Here is a 21295-nt window from a genome sequence, read left to right on the forward strand (position 1 = left end):
CTCCCCGAGACTGGTTGGTTACCTCTCTCCTGGAGACTAGGAAATCAACAGAATGGCCTATCTCAAACAACGTAATCATGGAACTATAGAATTTTAGAGATGAAAGAAACTTAGAGATCCTTGGTCCAAACCCTTGAAGCTAGCTAGCTAGCTAGGGCAGGGCTTCGAAGGAAGTTTCCGTGACCTGCCCAAGGCTATGCAGCAAAGCCCCTTCTTTTCCCTAAGAAACAACTGACCTTCTGGCACCCAGCATTCAGAGTTTTTTCTTTAATACCTGTTTCCTTTTGTTCTTAACGCTTAATTTCGGGGCGACTGAAACACCTCTCTCTAAGGAAGTGTCCTTTCTTGGTTCCTTATTAATCTTCACTAGGAGGTTTAACTCCACCACATTTGTATTTATCCCCAGATATTTTCTATTGCAGTGACTGGGGCAGGGCACAGGGAGTGGCAAATGGCTGCATATTTAATGCTACACATTTATTCCGTGCTGCTTTTCAAACCAGAAGAAGAGTATTTTTGAGAATTCCTTTTAAAAAAGAGAAAAGGCTAGTCTGCCCTGAAGCAGTTGGGAGTATTTTCGAATGACAGTTGTTTTCTCCAAGTTAGGGAGGATAACCAGTTGAAAAGGCTTCCAAAATAGAAAAACAAAACAATGACTCTGCCTGAGAGATAGCAGCATATTAGCCATTCCTTTTTACTTAGTATTTAGTTACTTTGGATTTTTTTTTTTAAGCAATAGTTAAAAGAACCAAAAAAGGATAAAAGCACTATTTGCAGGAGAAAGTTACAATAATAATAATAATAAAATCTTAGTGAAACAAATCCACTAGAACTTCAAATTTCCAGAATTTTTGCGAAATATTTCTCTGGACCACTTTTAATAGGAAGCTTCGGATTTTCCCTATTTTGTGGCATAAGTACGTTTATTGAAAAGCTGAGGGATGCCTGGGTGGCTTAGTGGATGAAGGTCTGCCTTGGGTTCAGGTGGTGATCCTGGGGTCCTGGGATGGAGTCCGCATCGGGCTCCCCAAGGGGACCCTGCTTCTCTACCTATGTCTTGCCTCTCTGTCTCTCATAAGTAAGTAGGTAAGTAAATAAATAAATAAATAATAAATAAATAAATAAATAAATAAATCCTTTAAAAAAAAAAAAAAAAAAACGCTGAAGAGGACTTTTCCCTTTCTATCCCTGATTTGGTATGCACTGCACAATAAGTTCCAGGAGGGGAGTCTATTTTTGACAGTTGCATTGTGCCTGATTTATTGTCTTTAGTAAATGCTGCTAAGTAAGTCAAACACTATTAACTCAAGTCCTCCTCCACTTTATACCTATTGCCTCTTAGCTTAATCTCTTTACTTGCAATCTCTTCCCTCTCCAATCCATTCTGAACACCAACATCCAGACAGCTTTTCAAAGCCCCTGACAGCCATTTTATGAAGTTCGTAAAAAAAAAAAAAAAAAAAAAAAAAAGGAAAATTTCCAGCCTTCATTCTTTTTTAAAAATGCAGACTACTGGGATCCCTGGGTGGCGCAGCGGTTTAGCACCTGCCTTTGGCCCAGGGCGTGATCCTGGAGACCCGGGATTGAATCCCACGTTGGGCTCCTGGTGCATGGAGCCTGCTTCTCCCTCTGCCTGTGTCTCTGCCTCTCTCTCTCTCTCTCTCTGTGTGACTATCATAAATAAATAAAAATTTTAAAAAATGCAGACTACTAAATTGTATATGAAGAAAGTTGATTGTGTGTAAAAAGATGGTAACAAAAAAACTCAATAATCTTTTCATTCATGGGGTGCCTAGGTGGCTCAGTCAGTTAAGCTTTTTTTTTTTTCTTTTTAAGATTTTTATTTATCTATTCATGAGAGACACAGAGAGGCACAAATACAGGCAGAGGGAGAAGCAGACTAGCACGGGGAGCCTGATGAAGCACTTGATCCCAAGACCCCGGGATCATGACCTGAGCCAAAGGCAGATGCTCAACCGCTGAGCCACCCAAGCATTCCAGTCAGTTAAGCTTCTGCCTTCAGCTCAGGTCATGATCCCAGGGTCTTGGGATCAAGCTCTGGGTCTGGGTCCCTGCTCAGAGAGGAGTCTGCTTTACCCTTCCCTCATCCTCTGCACCACCCCTCCTCATGTGTGTGCACACGCTCTTTCTCAAATAAAAGCTTTCAAAAAAAAAAAAAAAACTCTTTTCTTTCAGAATTACTACTAAAATACTATATACCAGGGACTAGGCTGTAAGCTGATGATACAAGGAAAAGGGAGATACCCCATGAGTTCATACTCTCTAGAAAGCTGGTTATTGTACAAATAACCTATTGTAATATTAATAAGCATTATAAAAAAGAGCACAGCCTGCAATGAGAAGGAAGATCCTAATCAAATGAGGAAGCTGGGAAGCCATAAAAAAAACCTCATTCATTTCTCACCCTCCAGGACTCAACTAAAGCACTTACTTCCTCAGGAAGAACCTCCTGACTTCTCTAAACCAGATCCCCATATATCCTTCATGGGTAGCAATTTTCTCAGTTGCCATTTCCTCAGTTATTTATTTTCATTTATTTGATTGATGTCTACCTCTTCCACCAATCTGAAAGCTCTGCAAAACTAGAAAGCACATCTTTTTGTATACCCGTGTGTCTCCAGCTCTCAGTAGTGCATAGCAGCTGATCCACAGGACCAGCTACATCCAGGGCCCAGTGAATAAGGAAAAGGTGGGGTGCCTTGTTCAAAATTATGAAGGATTTCAAGATTGTAACAGTAGAAGATTGAATGCATCATGGGGACCCCTTGAAGCATAGGACTGTGTGCAACTATACACGTTGAATAAGTAAATGAAAGTTGAGATCTGAAGGATGTGTTGAAAGTAGCCCAAACAGAACAGTTGAAACAAAAGAAAAGACATATGCAAAAGTCATTTAGAAAAAGGCAAGAGTAGAAATTTTGAGAAACTGAAGGAGAGTTTTTAGTCAGAGTGAGAGGATAAATCCAAGCAGATGAGGGTAGAGGAAGAAGCAAAGGTCTGGATGGGATTTAGGACTTTCTTCTACCTGCAATGGAAGCTATTGAAGGACTTAAGGAGGGAGGCGACATTTATCAAAAAAAGCCATTGGCTTTGGGTGTAGGAACTATTTTTCTTCTTTGCACTTTTCCGTAGTGTTTAAATTTTCCTTCCAATAACTTCCAATGTCATTGAGTAAAAGCTAAAAACCTGACCTAAAATGGTCTATAAGATCTCGCATAGAACTGGTCTACAAAGAACACACCTCCTACTTTTTGTGTCCTCAAAGACTCCAGTCACTCTTCCTCCTCAAGTCCTTACCCAAATGTTACCTCCTCAGTGATAGCCACCTATACGTACACATAAATGCCCTGGTGGGTTTTGCGCAAGCGCGTGGGGGGCGGGGGAGTGTTCAAGTTTATTTATTTAGTACTCTGTCCACCCAACGTGAGGCTCAGATTCATGACCCCGAGATCAAGAGTCACATGCTCTTCTGACTCAGCCAGCCAGGTGCCTCAAACTCCGTTTTTATTTTTATCCTTAGGACTTACCACCATCAGAGGTACTGTGGTATAGATTTTCCTAACCCTTCCTCACCACCTTCCCCCAAAGAAAGTCTCCCTGCCAGCAGAATTTTTGGGTTTTGTTGGCTGCTCTATCCCCAGAGGGTAAATCACTGCCTGGCAAAAAAAGGAACTCAATAAATACCTTGAACAACTCCAGGGTTGGGAGTGCCACCCCACAATCCCCGCCTCCCCACAGTCAAAAATCTGCATATAACTTTTGACTCCCCAAAAACTTAACTGCTAATAGCCTACTGTTGTTGACCAGAAGCCTTACTGATAACATACTCGATGAGCACATATTTTGTATGTTATACGTTTTACATAGAGTATTCTTACAAGAAAATAAGCTAGAGGGCAGCCCTGGTGGCTCAGCGGTTTAGCACCGCCTTCGGGCCAGGGTGTGATCCTGGAGACCAGGGATCAAGTCCCACGTCGGGCTCCCTGCATGGAGCCTGCTTCTCCCTCTGCCCCTGTTTCTGCCTCTCTCTCACACACACACGAATAAAATCTTTTAAAAAATAAAAATAAAATAAAAAAGTAATCTAGAAAAAAAAAAATGTTAAGAAAACCACAGGGGTGCCTGATTGGCTCAGTTAGTAGAGCATATGACTCTTGATCCCAAGGTCATGAGTTTGAGCCCCACCTTGGGTGTAGAGATTACTTTTTTAAAAATAAGCAATCAATTTGAAGGAAAAAAAAGAAAAATCACAAAAAAGAGCAATACATTGACAGTACTATATTGCATATATTAAGAAAAATCCACATATAATTGGACTGTAAATCAACTTCTATTTGTAAAATGAAAGAATGAATTTTCTGTGTCAGCAATACAAAACTCTCCACAAACATACTAAGGCCACAATTGCTTGAAATCACCACCCAAAAATGGAATCTAAGACCTCTCTCTCTCTGTCTCTCTCTCTGTGTCTCTGTCTCTCTTTCTCTCCCTTAGGCCTTTCCCCAACCCCCAAACCCAAAAATCACTCCTTCCAAAGGAGGCCACTTCTTGTACTCACCTTGTGTTCATCACTGTCCTTGTTCCTCACGGTACCACATCTAGGTGTCAACAGAGAGAAATGGCCCTTCTATCATCAGCCTTAAGCAAGGGATGCTGATACTTCCCCAGAGAAAAACCCTGGAATCTGTCACAGAGCCTGGGTCATCAACGCACACTCTCCTTCCTCAGGTTAGGAGTTTATTTTCGTTTTCCTCTAGACCTTAGGAGGGTGCCTTTCCTGCCACTGTGGAGTTGGGAGAGTGTGAGGAGGACCCAGTCAGCCAAAAAGATCTCCCTAACTACATGTCTGAGGCAGGAGAGGTTCAACAGGGGTCTTCTGCTGTTTAGTCCCTCCCAAAGATCCTGGCCTCCTTATGCAAATAATCTACCTCCTGCTGGAGATCAGTTTTGTATACCTGGTGCTCAGGGAGGGGCAGCTGGAATGGAAAAAACGTTCAGGAGTGTCCCACTCCTACCTATATTTGCATAACTGGGAGGCCCACTCAAGTAACTCTTTGCAGCCCAAAGATCTGTTTCTCTTCCTTGGAAAAAAGAAACTCTTCCTATCTTCAAACAGATAGGGATGCCTGGGTGCTCAGTTGGTTAAGTGTCTGACTTTGGCTCAGATCCTGATCTCAGGATCCTGGAATTGACTCCTGAGTTGGGCTCCCTGCTGTGCAAGGAGTCTGCTGGTCCTTTCTCCCGTTTTCCCTCCCCCGACTTGTGTTCTTTCTCTCTCTCTCAAATAAATATATAAAATCTTTTAAAAAACAAAAAAATAAGGACACCTGGGTAGCTCAGTCGGTTAAGTGTCTGACTCTCGATTTCGGCTCAGGTCATGATTTTAGGGTCCCAGGATTGAGCCCCAGTCAGGCTTTGCACTCAGCTCAGCAGGGAATCTGCTTGAGGATTCTCTCTCCCTCTGCCCCTCCTCCTGCTCATGTGCTCTCTCTCTCTCTCTCTCTCTCTCCCTCTCTCCCCTCCTCTGTCTCAAATAAATAAATAAGTAAATAAATCTTTAAAAAACACATTGTTTTTAAAATAAATACATAAACAATTCAAACAGAAATAATCTCATCTTAATTTGGAAGTTCATAAATCTTACCTGAATCTGAGTTCAGTAGTAGTCAGCAGAAAACAAAAATCTCATATAGTGAAATTCATCCTTGAAAATTATCCAAATTGCTCATAAAATACAGTGCACATTGTTTTCTGTATATGACTTTGTACAAATAATATGTCCCTCTAAAGTAGTTAGTCATAAAGTCAATTTTTTACATGTTCCACCTCTTAGAGCACTTCAGAAATTTTATGAAGTTAATAACTTGTTGATTTTTCCAGTTTCATCCTCTTCTTAAGAGGGAATCTAACAATCACTCACTTTGTTAAAGTTTTTCTTTTTCTTTCTTTTTTTTTTTTTGTTGTTGTTGTTAAAGTTTTTCTAAAGCTTTCAGTTAAATCTTTAATTTCTTCCTTGACACATCCATGCATATGCAACCTAAATGATGTCTCCGTGGTTGGAAAATCCTTACCATCCTTGGCACATTATTTCCATTGGTTTTGCCAAAATGTAAAGTTCTCCTTCAGGTCTGATTGAATCTATTGCCGACAGTCACCAGCTTATAGAGTGAAAAGGCCTGCCTGTAAAGGTAAAACAATACAAAACAAAACAAAAAACTGTTTACCTTGTGCTCTCTCTCTCTCGAGCTTCTGAATTTCATTCTTGGAAGTTAATGCAATATAATGGACTAGTACAGGTTTTATATTAGAAAAAAAAAAGTTTAAACCAAGGAAATGCAAAACAGGCAAATAAATCATTTCCTTGTTTTCTTCTTTTTTCTTAACTTTTTAAAATTGAAGTGTAGTTATATCCAATATTACATTATATTAGTTTCAGGTGTACCACATAATGACTCAGCATGTATATACATTACTAAGTGATAAATCTAGCTACCATCTGTCACCATATAAAGTTTTTACATCATTGTTAACTGTAGTCCCTCTGCTGCACATTGTATCCTGGTGTCTTAGCTCATCCGTCTTATTTTGATCTTTACATGTCCCTGCTCACAAACCTTCAGACTATTTCAGTTACTAAAAATGTTCATATTTTTAAGCTTGGCCATTGAGGCACATTATAGTTGGATTCCATAAAATCTTTTTAGCCATTTTCCTATAGGTTCTATGACCCCACAAAAATGCACTTTTCTCTCTTGCCAATGATACCTTTTATTTCTCCATGCTTGTGACATTTATGTCTTCAATATTGCCTTCTCTCTTTGAAATCCCACCTGTCCTTCCAAGTAAGTCAATGTTCTCTCCTCCAAAAAGCTTTGAGTGAACATACCATCCCAACATGATATTCATGCATCTCACAAATACTTTTTAATTCCTACCATATGCCAGGCACTGTTCTGAATGGTTTTATTTAATAACTTAAGGATAACTGTTACTATTCTCATCTGACAGGTGAGGGAATGGAAGCACGGAGATTAAGAAACTTGTCCAAGGTTACATGGTAAATAACATAATAAATAATGGACCTGGCTTTGTGCCCAAGCTGTGTGACCTTAGCATCTACCCAAAGTCAAAGATTTTTCACTAAATGCATTCTTGGAAAGGTTTTTATAAAACATGTAGTCATAAAGGAGATTATGATCCCTCTTGGGGAGAGTTTAAATTAAAGAATGTATTCCTACTGCTGCTGGTTGGCTCAGTGAGTACGGCGCACAACTCTTGATCTTGGAGGTCTTGAGTTCAAGCCCCATATTGTTCTGTGAAGCCTACTTTAAAAAAAAACATTGTGGACACCCCAGGTGGCTCAGCGGTTTAGCACCGCCTTCAGCCCAGGGCCTGATCCTGGAGACTGGAGATCCAGTCCCACATCAGGCTCCCTGCATGGAGCCTGCTTCTTCCTCTGCCTATGTCTCTGTCTCTCTCTCTCTCTCTCTCTCTCTCTCTGTCTCTCATCAATAAATAAATAGAATCTTAAAAAAAAAAATTGGGGATCCCTGGGTGGCGCAGTGGTCTGGCGCCTGCCTTTGGCCCAGGGCGCAATCCTGGAGACCCGGGATTGAATCCCACGTTGGGCTCCTGGTGCATGGAGCCTGCTTCTCCCTCTGCCTGTGTCTCTGCCTCTCTCTCTCTGTGTGACTATCATAAATAAATAAAAATTTTTAAAAAATGCAGACTACTAAATTGTATATGAAGAAAGTTGATTGTGTGTAAAAAGATGGTAACAAAAAAACTCAATAATCTTTTCATTCATGGGGTGCCTAGGTGGCTCAGTCAGTTAAGCTTTTTTTTTTTTTCTTTTTAAGATTTTTATTTATCTATTCATGAGAGACACAGAGAGGCACAAATACAGGCAGAGGGAGAAGCAGACTAGCACGGGGAGCCTGATGAAGCACTTGATCCCAAGACCCCGGGATCATGACCTGAGCCAAAGGCAGATGCTCAACCGCTGAGCCACCCAAGCATTCCAGTCAGTTAAGTTTCTGCCTTCAGCTCAGATCATGATCCCAGGGTCTTGGGATCAAGCTCTGGGTCTGGGTCCCTGCTCAGAGAGGAGTCTGCTTTACCCTTCCCTCATCCTCTGCACCACCCCTCCTCATGTGTGTGCACACGCTCTTTCTCAAATAAAAGCTTTCAAAAAAAAAAAAAAACTCTTTTCTTTCAGAATTACTACTAAAATACTATATACCAGGGACTAGGCTGTAAGCTGATGATACAAGGAAAAGGGAGATACCCCATGAGTTCATACTCTCTAGAAAGCTGGTTATTGTACAAATAACCTATTGTAATATTAATAAGCATTATAAAAAAGAGCACAGCCTGCAATGAGAAGGAAGATCCTAATCAAATGAGGAAGCTGGGAAGCCATAAAAAAAACCTCATTCATTTCTCACCCTCCAGGACTCAACTAAAGCACTTACTTCCTCAGGAAGAACCTCCTGACTTCTCTAAACCAGATCCCCATATATCCTTCATGGGTAGCAATTTTCTCAGTTGCCATTTCCTCAGTTATTTATTTTCATTTATTTGATTGATGTCTACCTCTTCCACCAATCTGAAAGCTCTGCAAAACTAGAAAGCACATCTTTTTGTATACCCGTGTGTCTCCAGCTCTCAGTAGTGCATAGCAGCTGATCCACAGGACCAGCTACATCCAGGGCCCAGTGAATAAGGAAAAGGTGGGGTGCCTTGTTCAAAATTATGAAGGATTTCAAGATTGTAACAGTAGAAGATTGAATGCATCATGGGGACCCCTTGAAGCATAGGACTGTGTGCAACTATACACGTTGAATAAGTAAATGAAAGTTGAGATCTGAAGGATGTGTTGAAAGTAGCCCAAACAGAACAGTTGAAACAAAAGAAAAGACATATGCAAAAGTCATTTAGAAAAAGGCAAGAGTAGAAATTTTGAGAAACTGAAGGAGAGTTTTTAGTCAGAGTGAGAGGATAAATCCAAGCAGATGAGGGTAGAGGAAGAAGCAAAGGTCTGGATGGGATTTAGGACTTTCTTCTACCTGCAATGGAAGCTATTGAAGGACTTGAGGGAGGCGACATTTATCAAAAAAAGCCATTGGCTTTGGGTGTAGGAACTATTTTTCTTCTTTGCACTTTTCCGTAGTGTTTAAATTTTCCTTCCAATAACTTCCAATGTCATTGAGTAAAACCTAAAAACCTGACCTAAAATGGTCTATAAGATCTCGCATAGAACTGGTCTACAAAGAACACACCTCCTACTTTTTGTGTCCTCAAAGACTCCAGTCACTCTTCCTCCTCAAGTCCTTACCCAAATGTTACCTCCTCAGTGATAGCCACCTATACGTACACATAAATGCCCTGGTGGGTTTTGCGCACGCGCGTGGGGGGCGGGGGAGTGTTCAAGTTTATTTATTTAGTACTCTGTCCACCCAACGTGAGGCTCAGATTCATGACCCCGAGATCAAGAGTCACATGCTCTTCTGACTCAGCCAGCCAGGTGCCTCAAACTCCGTTTTTATTTTTATCCTTAGGACTTACCACCATCAGAGGTACTGTGGTATAGATTTTCCTAACCCTTCCTCACCACCTTCCCCCAAAGAAAGTCTCCCTGCCAGCAGAATTTTTGGGTTTTGTTGGCTGCTCTATCCCCAGAGGGTAAATCACTGCCTGGCAAAAAAAGGAACTCAATAAATACCTTGAACAACTCCAGGGTTGGGAGTGCCACCCCACAATCCCCGCCTCCCCACAGTCAAAAATCTGCATATAACTTTTGACTCCCCAAAAACTTAACTGCTAATAGCCTACTGTTGTTGACCAGAAGCCTTACTGATAACATACTCGATGAGCACATATTTTGTATGTTATACGTTTTACATAGAGTATTCTTACAAGAAAATAAGCTAGAGGGCAGCCCTGGTGGCTCAGCGGTTTAGCACCGCCTTCGGGCCAGGGTGTGATCCTGGAGACCAGGGATCAAGTCCCACGTTCGGCTCCCTGCATGGAGCCTGCTTCTCCCTCTGCCCCTGTTTCTGCCTCTCTCTCACACACACACGAATAAAATCTTTTAAAAAATAAAAATAAAATAAAAAAGTAATCTAGAAAAAAAAAAATGTTAAGAAAACCACAGGGGTGCCTGATTGGCTCAGTTAGTAGAGCATATGACTCTTGATCCCAAGGTCATGAGTTTGAGCCCCACCTTGGGTGTAGAGATTACTTTTTTAAAAATAAGCAATCAATTTGAAGGAAAAAAAAGAAAAATCACAAAAAAGAGCAATACATTGACAGTACTATATTGCATATATTAAGAAAAATCCACATATAATTGGACTGTAAATCAACTTCTATTTGTAAAATGAAAGAATGAATTTTCTGTGTCAGCAATACAAAACTCTCCACAAACATACTAAGGCCACAATTGCTTGAAATCACCACCCAAAAATGGAATCTAAGACCTCTCTCTCTCTGTCTCTCTCTCTGTGTCTCTGTCTCTCTTTCTCTCCCTTAGGCCTTTCCCCAACCCCCAAACCCAAAAATCACTCCTTCCAAAGGAGGCCACTTCTTGTACTCACCTTGTGTTCATCACTGTCCTTGTTCCTCACGGTACCACATCTAGGTGTCAACAGAGAGAAATGGCCCTTCTATCATCAGCCTTAAGCAAGGGATGCTGATACTTCCCCAGAGAAAAACCCTGGAATCTGTCACAGAGCCTGGGTCATCAACGCACACTCTCCTTCCTCAGGTTAGGAGTTTATTTTCGTTTTCCTCTAGACCCTAGGAGGGTGCCTTTCCTGCCACTGTGGAGTTGGGAGAGTGTGAGGAGGACCCAGTCAGCCAAAAAGATCTCCCTAACTACATGTCTGAGGCAGGAGAGGTTCAACAGGGGTCTTCTGCTGTTTAGTCCCTCCCAAAGATCCTGGCCTCCTTATGCAAATAATCTACCTCCTGCTGGAGATCAGTTTTGTATACCTGGTGCTCAGGGAGGGGCAGCTGGAATGGAAAAAACGTTCAGGAGTGTCCCACTCCTACCTATATTTGCATAACTGGGAGGCCCACTCAAGTAACTCTTTGCAGCCCAAAGATCTGTTTCTCTTCCTTGGAAAAAAGAAACTCTTCCTATCTTCAAACAGATAGGGATGCCTGGGTGCTCAGTTGGTTAAGTGTCTGACTTTGGCTCAGATCCTGATCTCAGGATCCTGGAATTGACTCCTGAGTTGGGCTCCCTGCTGTGCAAGGAGTCTGCTGGTCCTTTCTCCCTTTTTCCCTCCCCCGACTTGTGTTCTTTCTCTCTCTCTCAAATAAATATATAAAATCTTTTAAAAAACAAAAAAATAAGGACACCTGGGTAGCTCAGTCGGTTAAGTGTCTGACTCTCGATTTCGGCTCAGGTCATGATTTTAGGGTCCCAGGATTGAGCCCCAGTCAGGCTTTGCACTCAGCTCAGCAGGGAATCTGCTTGAGGATTCTCTCTCCCTCTGCCCCTCCTCCTGCTCATGTGCTCTCTCTCTCTCTCTCCCTCTCTCCCCTCCTCTGTCTCAAATAAATAAATAAGTAAATAAATCTTTAAAAAACACATTGTTTTTAAAATAAATACATAAACAATTCAAACAGAAATAATCTCATCTTAATTTGGAAGTTCATAAATCTTACCTGAATCTGAGTTCAGTAGTAGTCAGCAGAAAACAAAAATCTCATATAGTGAAATTCATCCTTGAAAATTATCCAAATTGCTCATAAAATACAGTGCACATTGTTTTCTGTATATGACTTTGTACAAATAATATGTCCCTCTAAAGTAGTTAGTCATAAAGTCAATTTTTTACATGTTCCACCTCTTAGAGCACTTCAGAAATTTTATGAAGTTAATAACTTGTTGATTTTTCCAGTTTCATCCTCTTCTTAAGAGGGAATCTAACAATCACTCACTTTGTTAAAGTTTTTCTTTTTCTTTCTTTTTTTTTTTTTTTTGTTGTTGTTGTTAAAGTTTTTCTAAAGCTTTCAGTTAAATCTTTAATTTCTTCCTTGACACATCCATGCATATGCAACCTAAATGATGTCTCCGTGGTTGGAAAATCCTTACCATCCTTGGCACATTATTTCCATTGGTTTTGCCAAAATGTAAAGTTCTCCTTCAGGTCTGATTGAATCTATTGCCGACAGTCACCAGCTTATAGAGTGAAAAGGCCTGCCTGTAAAGGTAAAACAATACAAAACAAAACAAAAAACTGTTTACCTTGTGCTCTCTCTCTCTCGAGCTTCTGAATTTCATTCTTGGAAGTTAATGCAATATAATGGACTAGTACAGGTTTTATATTAGAAAAAAAAAAAGTTTAAACCAAGGAAATGCAAAACAGGCAAATAAATCATTTCCTTGTTTTCTTCTTTTTTCTTAACTTTTTAAAATTGAAGTGTAGTTATATCCAATATTACATTATATTAGTTTCAGGTGTACCACATAATGACTCAGCATGTATATACATTACTAAGTGATAAATCTAGCTACCATCTGTCACCATATAAAGTTTTTACATCATTGTTAACTGTAGTCCCTCTGCTGCACATTGTATCCTGGTGTCTTAGCTCATCCGTCTTATTTTGATCTTTACATGTCCCTGCTCACAAACCTTCAGACTATTTCAGTTACTAAAAATGTTCATATTTTTAAGCTTGGCCATTGAGGCACATTATAGTTGGATTCCATAAAATCTTTTTAGCCATTTTCCTATAGGTTCTATGACCCCACAAAAATGCACTTTTCTCTCTTGCCAATGATACCTTTTATTTCTCCATGCTTGTGACATTTATGTCTTCAATATTGCCTTCTCTCTTTGAAATCCCACCTGTCCTTCCAAGTAAGTCAATGTTCTCTCCTCCAAAAAGCTTTGAGTGAACATACCATCCCAACATGATATTCATGCATCTCACAAATACTTTTTAATTCCTACCATATGCCAGGCACTGTTCTGAATGGTTTTATTTAATAACTTAAGGATAACTGTTACTATTCTCATCTGACAGGTGAGGGAATGGAAGCACGGAGATTAAGAAACTTGTCCAAGGTTACATGGTAAATAACATAATAAATAATGGACCTGGCTTTGTGCCCAAGCTGTGTGACCTTAGCATCTACCCAAAGTCAAAGATTTTTCACTAAATGCATTCTTGGAAAGGTTTTTATAAAACATGTAGTCATAAAGGAGATTATGATCCCTCTTGGGGAGAGTTTAAATTAAAGAATGTATTCCTACTGCTGCTGGTTGGCTCAGTGAGTACGGCGCACAACTCTTGATCTTGGAGGTCTTGAGTTCAAGCCCCATATTGTTCTGTGAAGCCTACTTTAAAAAAAAACATTGTGGACACCCCAGGTGGCTCAGCGGTTTAGCACTGCCTTCAGCCCAGGGCCTGATCCTGGAGACTGGAGATCCAGTCCCACATCAGGCTCCCTGCATGGAGCCTGCTTCTTCCTCTGCCTATGTCTCTGTCTCTCTCTCTCTCTCTCTCTCTCTCTGTCTCTCATCAATAAATAAATAGAATCTTAAAAAAAAAAATTGGGGATCCCTGGGTGGCGCAGTGGTCTGGCGCCTGCCTTTGGCCCAGGGCGCAATCCTGGAGACCCGGGATTGAATCCCACGTCGGGCTCCCGGTGCATGGAGCCTGCTTCTCCCTCTGCCTGTGTCTCTGCCTCTCTCTCTCTCTCTCTTTCTCTCTCTCTCTCTCTCTGTGTGTGTGTGTGTGACTCATAAATAAATAAAAAAATTTAAAAAAAAATTGTATTCCTGACAGGTCTCAGCATCAAATCATGTATATAACAAACATTAAGCTCGAGAAGGGAAGTAGAATTTTATAGTCCTCTAAAATGGTTCATGGAGAAGAGTCATCCAACTTTGTCAGGTTCCACTTTCTCCTTCTACAGACCAAGGAACAGAGATTCTGGTAATTGAGAAAAGAGACGCAGGTAGGTTTCATTCTTTACCCAAGACCGTACACACCCAGTCCTCTTGCCTCAGTCATCCCATCTGATTCATCAAAATGAGTGTCCCCAAATAGGAACTCCTTGATCTATTCCCAAATTCCTTCCTTCCTCCCTTTGTGCCTGAACTAGGGAAATAGCCAGCCCCTTCATATTCAATATTGACTGCCTGACTCCTGGGAGTAAATTGCAGTTCCTATTTTCTGAGGTCATGTGCCACAGTGGAATGTATGAGGACATATGCAGGGATCATCTAGAAGAAACTATGCTAACAAAAGTGGGATATTCAGTCATGCATGATCATGTAACAACTATGACAAGTTACAACTACAACCAAAAACCAATTTCAGACGTTTAAGGAGAAATTCTCTAGGTGAGGGTCTGTCCTCATATTACACCACAACCTACTCTGCATCTGTGTCAATCCACCTGTTCTGGGTGGCAGAAACTAGGGAACTGCTCCCAGGTTACTAGTGTGGGTGAGGCAGGGAAACAACCTGAGAATAACCCGGCCTTTCAGACTTCCAGAACAGACAAGAGAGTGGGTCTGGGTAAAGTTGTGACATTTGCATCTCTGATCTCCTTTCTCTTCCTTGTTGCTTTTTTCCTATCTCCTTGTGATGCCCCTCATATTTCATTTTCATTCCCCCTACATACCTGGTTTCTCCCTCCTCTGATCAAAGACACACCCTTCAAACTGCTTCAGATTATGCTCTGGCAACCAGAAGTGTCCCCCTCTGACACTCCTATTCCCACTCAGCATCCAGATATCCTTAACACCAAAATTACTTCTTTCTTGAATCATTCATTCCCCGAGTAAATTCAAGTTTAATCTCAGGAAACGGACAGTAGTCCCCCATCATCCATGATCCTACTCTCCCGGTTTCTGTTACCCACAGTCAACTGCAGTGCAAAAGCAGATGATCTTCCTTCTGAGACAGCGTCAGGTCAGTGTGATGCTACGTCACACTTATGTCATGCTTACATCACTCGCCTCATTCATCAGGTAAGCATTTTATCATCTCACATCATCATAGGAAGAAGAAAGGTGAGTACAGTACAATAAAATATTTTAAGAGAGAGACCACATTCACATAACTTTTATTACAGTGTATTGTTATAATTGTTATATTATTATTATAATTTTATTATTGAGTGTGGTTATTAATCCTTTTACTGTGCTTAGTTTGTAAATTAAACTTTATCATAGCTGTGTGTGTGTTTAGGGAAAAAAAACAATGTATGTAAGGTTCAGTACTATCTGCAATTTCAGGCATCCACTGAGGGGTCTTGGAACGTATCCCCTGTGGATAAGGGAGGACTGCTGTACCTATTTGAAACATACTTCTTAATTTTATGTTTAAAAATACCCAAAGCAGTCAATAGCTCAAAGACTATGTTAGAATTGGAAAAGCCACTTTTCATGATGCTTTGCTTCCATCTGTCAGAAAATTGTCCTAGTATGTCAATTTTGTTAAGGCAACACACTTTTCTGCCATATGCCTGAGAAGTGTCATAATAAAAACACACATCTGTGATGTCTGCAGTGTAAATCATACCCTCCAATTCCCCACTCATCACAACAGCCCTGCTGACACAGCCTCCCTTTTTTGTCCTTTGACCCTCCCAGGAAGTGGTGGTAGGAGACTGGACAAGGAGGAATCAGGAGACTCTTCAGTCAATATGTGACTTTGAGCACACTTCATTCCTTTCTCAGTCTCTTTTTCCTTATCTTCAAATTCCATGAACCCCTACTTTGCAAAGAAGCTGAGAGTCAAATGAGATCATTTATGCCGACTTGATATATAGTAGGCTGAATATAAAGGTTAGGTGAATTGAAATATTTAAGAATGTCAAAAAAAAAAGAATGTCGAATTAGTAAGATTTCAGGCTAATTGGAGAAGATATTCAGGGTCACATTGTCCCCTTTGAGAGGTCCATGTACCCTTTGAGATCAGCCCCAGAAGTCAGAGAGAGAAGGGGAGGGTTTGAACTACCAAAAAAAGTTTGATTTTCCTCATGCTTTCCCTTCTCTGCTTTTCTTCTTCCTCTTTTCATGCCCTAAAAGGAGGAATCAGGCACCTCAAGCTTAAACCACTCTTCTTACCTTTACTACGTTCAGCTGTACATCTAGACCATCCTTTTTAGTTTTTGTCCCACTCTGAAGGAGACAATTTTCCTCGAGAGAAGAGAATTCATTGTCTTGCCCTCAATTCCAAAGTCTATCCTGTGGCTATGCCCCAACCAGAATACTCAGAGTCCCAACTGTCTGGATTCTTCTCGGTTAATAACCAATTATCTACTGAAATTTCTGCTCAGACTAAGTTCATATTTCCTCTATCCCCAACTGACCCCCCCCAAATGCCTGATTTGCCTTCATTAGATATAATTATCTGTGTCACCTGCTTATTACCCATTTGTCTAAATTACTATGTAGCACAATGATGATGTATGTTATTAGATATGCATGAGATTAATGCTGTGGTGCCTTTTGTTTGTTTCTTAAAACACTGAGCCCTGTTCAGGCATGGTCAGTCTTCACAGTTTGTTTTTCATATAGCACAGAGACCTGCTCACTCCTTTGAAATAATAGAAGAAATATTATTCATAAAACTGCTTTTGGGATTAATGAAGCAATAGATTTTTCTTTTCTAGCAGGGTTAAAATATACTTGCAGGAAAAAAAATGTGAAAGAAAGAAAGAGTGATGGGGGTATCATAAAGGGCCTATGAGATGATAGGGGAAACAATCAACAATGAAAGCAAAATAAAAATGACATATTTTCCTGTGTACAGTACAATTAGTTCATATTTCAGTAAAATGAAATGTGCAACAAAATCTAAACAGTTTCTTTAATCAATACACTAAGGATTACAGTGTAAAGGTCAGTTCTGATCTGCAGCCAGACTGCAGAATTTCATTCAAAATGAGGAAGACCATTCATTCTTTGCATGACAAGCAGTAGAATATTTCAAAACTCTGTCAAGGTAAATCTAATATGTTTACATATAGCTTATTTTATTTAAAATACAAATTATACAATGAACTAAAATAATAGTATATTAATGTAGTTATTATGTAGTTGGTATAGTAGGAAAATAGTATTTCTTACACCATCTAGAGTCAGAAAAAAATGCTTCATGGCTTGGCAATTATAGATTAAGTTCTGAGGCTGCAGATATACTTATCCAAATAGTTGAAAAAACAAAATAAAATTGTTTTGTAAAATCTGCAAAAGGATAAACATACTCATGACTGTGTTTGTAAATTTGTTATTTCTTGCTCCAGAAATATATAAAATGAAATTTAAACTCCACGGTTTTACTCTTATCATAACTATGTACTTCTATAGAAAAAAAGAGATAGACCATGGACTACTCTAGAATCATTGGCAGAAATTTAAAATCTATGGTATATATTTATGAGAGTATTACCTTGCATCACTGTGGAATTATCTTCAATTAATTTAGAGATTACTGTAATACCTTGTGCTAACTTTGATGAGTTGGGATCATCAATTAGAGAACATAAAAGCATTTGAAATATCCTGGGTCAGAGCTGTTGTATCAGATCATCTTTCATCTACACTGCTGTTTTTTCATGTCTCTGTGCCTCGGCTGCCTCATCTATAAAATACAGACAATAGAATGATGCATATCTCTGTAAGGTTGTTCTGAGGATTAAGTGAGTTAATAGCTGTCAAGTGTTTCAACCAGTTCCTGGCACAGAAAATGAATTGGTAAGTGTTGGCTACCATCAGCATCAGCATCAGCCTCATTGTTTCTGTTTTGCCGCCCCCATAGACCATTCTCCCCACAGCAGCCAGAGTGATTGTTTAAAGACATAACCCAATTTATACATCCTTCTGTTTGTTTTTAAAACATGTCTACAAATTCTGTAATACTCCTCCCATTAGAAAATGGACCTTTGTTCTCCTCCTTTTGAGTGTGGCTGAGTAACTTGATTTTACCAAATAGAGTGATGCAAAAATGATGATGTACAGCTTCAGAATAGGTCATAACAAGGTACTGTGGCTTTTCCCTTAACCAATTGCGCTCTCGCTCTCTCTCATCACGTTCCAACTGGCTATGTGGAGAGCACCCCATGGAGAAACCAAAGAACTGAGGCCTCTGACCAACGAACGTGTGAAAGAGCTTGGAAGCAGACCCTCCAGCCACCAGGCAGCTTTCAGATGATTGCAGCCTGGACCAATAGTTACTACAACCCCGTGAAGACCCTGAGCCACAACCACCCAGCTTAGCCCCTCCTGATGCCTAGAAACTATGAGAAAAATGCTTATTGTTTGAAACCGCTAAGTTTTGTGTACTATGTTGCACAGAATGGATACCTAATTACACCACCCCTGTGTGTCAGACAATGTTCTAGGCACTAGGGGATACAATGATGTACAGAGCAGACCAAATCCAGGCCCTTATATGGTATTTACATTCTAGTGGAGCTTATGGAATTCAAGCAAGTAAAGAAATAAATAAAGCCAGGGAGCAGTAAATGCTCCAAAGAAAAATTAAGCAAGAGAAACATGTAGAGAGTTCCTAGGGACTCGAACGGAGACATCATGAAGGGGGCGGGGGTAGAGGTGAGGCATTTTCAGATGGGATGTATGAGGAGATAGCTTTAGGCAGAGACCAGTGATATGAATGAGGGAGTTGCATCATTATGTGGAGGAATAGTGGTTTGGTTTGTTGTTGTTGTTGTTTCTAGGCTGATCAAATAAGAAATGTAAAGACCCCCAAAGCAGAAAAGAGCTTGATGTATTCCAAGAAGAGTCAGAAGTCCAGTGGGATTAGGAAGGGGGGGTGGGCAGGGAGAGAGTGGTGTGAGAGGTAAGGCAGATGAGTAGCCAGGAATATCTTGAAGATCCCCAGCCTAAGCCCTCCCAGAGCTAACCATTGAAATGCAAATAACACTCAGGCTTCTTTCGGAGGATCACAAAGCATGCTTCTCTGACTTCATCCCCTCAATTACTGCATCCTAGTCACACTGGTCTTTGGCTAGCATTTATCATCCTCTAAAAAAAATCTTGTTCGCTTGCCTACATGCTTGTTTATTTTGTCTCTTCGTTTTAGAGTGTAAGCTCCACTGAAGTATTAGACTCTGATAAAACTTTGTTGCATGAGTGAAAAGAATGTCTTCCTTGAAGACTCTGTGAATAAAATTGCAGCCTAATATACTCGACTATAAATCTCACCAGGGGTGATCCCTGGGTGGCGCAGCGGTTTGGCGCCTGCCTTTGGCCCAGGGCGCGATCCAATCCCATATCAGGCTCCCAGTGCATGGAGCCTGCTTCTCCCTCTGCCTGTGTCTCTGCCTCTCTCACTCTCTCTGTGTGACTATCATAAATAAATAAAAAAATAATAAATAAATAAATAAATAAATAAATAAATAAATCTCACCAGGGGTATAGATAAGTAACTGGTACAGCCATGTAATGGAATACATTGTAGGATTTAAAAAGCATAAAATCTAATAAAACAAAAAACAAAACAGGGTGCCTGGGTGGCTCAGTCAGTTAAGCGTCTGCCTTTTGCTCAGGTCATGATCCCAAGGTCCTGGGATGGAGCCTTCCATCAGGTTCCCTGGTCGGTGGGGAGCCTGCTTCTCCCTCTCCCTCTGCTGCTCCTTCTGCTTGTGCTTGCTCCCTCTCTCTCTCTTTCTGTCAAGTAAATAAATAAGACCTTAAAAAAAAAACATAAAATCTATTTTTTAAAAAATTCCAATACAGTTAACACACTGTTAATCATCTTGATTAATGTACTCTTCAATCCTCTTCACCCATGTCACCCAAAGTCTACTTTTATTTACAGAAAAAGCTATCTAAGACATATTGTTTAAAAATGTTAATATGATTTATTTCTTAGAATAAAAATACATTGTTTATATATGCTCAAATATACACATATGCCTAATTATAACATATATATACCTCCATACACCTAATTTTAATAGTAACTATTACTGAGAAGTGGGATTATAGTAAACTTTAGCTTTGTTTTATTTGGATTCATAAAAATAAACATATTTTACTCACATAATCAGTAAATACATAAACAATCAGGAGGAAAAAAAAAACTTATAATAAACCTTTGAATAAAGTTAATGATTACCTACTGACAAAATTTCACTTAAAGACTGTTCTTAAGCAAAAAAGTTAATCGTACCAGGAACAATTCTAGATGTTCCCCATACATTCTCTTAACTAAAAATAACAACCGGGGATCCCTGGGTGGCTCAGCAGTTTAGCGCCTGCCTTTGGCCCAGGGCACAATCCTGGAGTCCCGGGATCGAGTCCCATGTCGGGCTCCCGGTGCATGGAGCCTGCTTCTCCCTCCTCCTGTGTCTCTGCCTTTCTTTCTCTCTCTCTACGTCTATCATAAATAGATAGATAGATAGATAGATAGATAGATAGATAAATAAATCTTAAAAAAATAAAAATAACAACCAAAAAAACTGATTAACTACTTACCACAGTTTTATAAGGGAGATGTCCACATAGAATATAATTTTGAGCTAGATTTATGCAATTATTTTTAGTACATGTATATAAATGATCATAGGCTGCTATTACTATCTAAAAGACTGTACTAATGTGTAACTTATCTTAAAACACCATTTAGGAAATACTATGCTCCAATAAAAATATAACTTATTAATGAATCCTAACTCAAGGATCTAAAGATTAGAAAAATATTTATTTATTGGAAATAATTAATGAAATGTGTGTTCAGTCTCTCTGTTGGTCACAAATGTTTAAAAAATGAATTGATGTTCAAACTGATTTTCTAAAATCCTCTTTCACATTACTAGTACACATTCACACTACAGACACACACGGACATCCACATGCATGTGCACACATTCAACCTGCTAATTTCCTTATTACAATAGTGTTTCTCTGGAACTGATGTAATTTCAAATGACGTGGGCACGAATCTAAGCAAATTAGGAAGTGTTGCTTTTCCTGTATTGGCAAAACAAACCCAACATTTTAAAAATTCAGCCTAACAGTGTTTCAACTCTTGAAGTGAGGAAACAGATGACAAGCTTAAGGAAATTCTAGACTAGATATTTATAAGTTCCAAAGATATCACAGTTGTTGTGCTTCTCTTTAAAACAAGCCTTTTTAAAAGAAGAATTGACTAATTAAGTGTGAGTATATGAACATATACAGGCAATTTGACAAAAATCCCCCAAGTTAGGGAAGAATTCAGAAAATCTCTTGGGGTTTATGTTCTTTGCAAGTAGATAAACATCTTTCTA

This window comes from Vulpes lagopus, chromosome 11, assembly GCF_018345385.1.
Source record: "Vulpes lagopus strain Blue_001 chromosome 11, ASM1834538v1, whole genome shotgun sequence".
Taxonomy (NCBI): Eukaryota; Metazoa; Chordata; class Mammalia; order Carnivora; family Canidae; genus Vulpes; species Vulpes lagopus.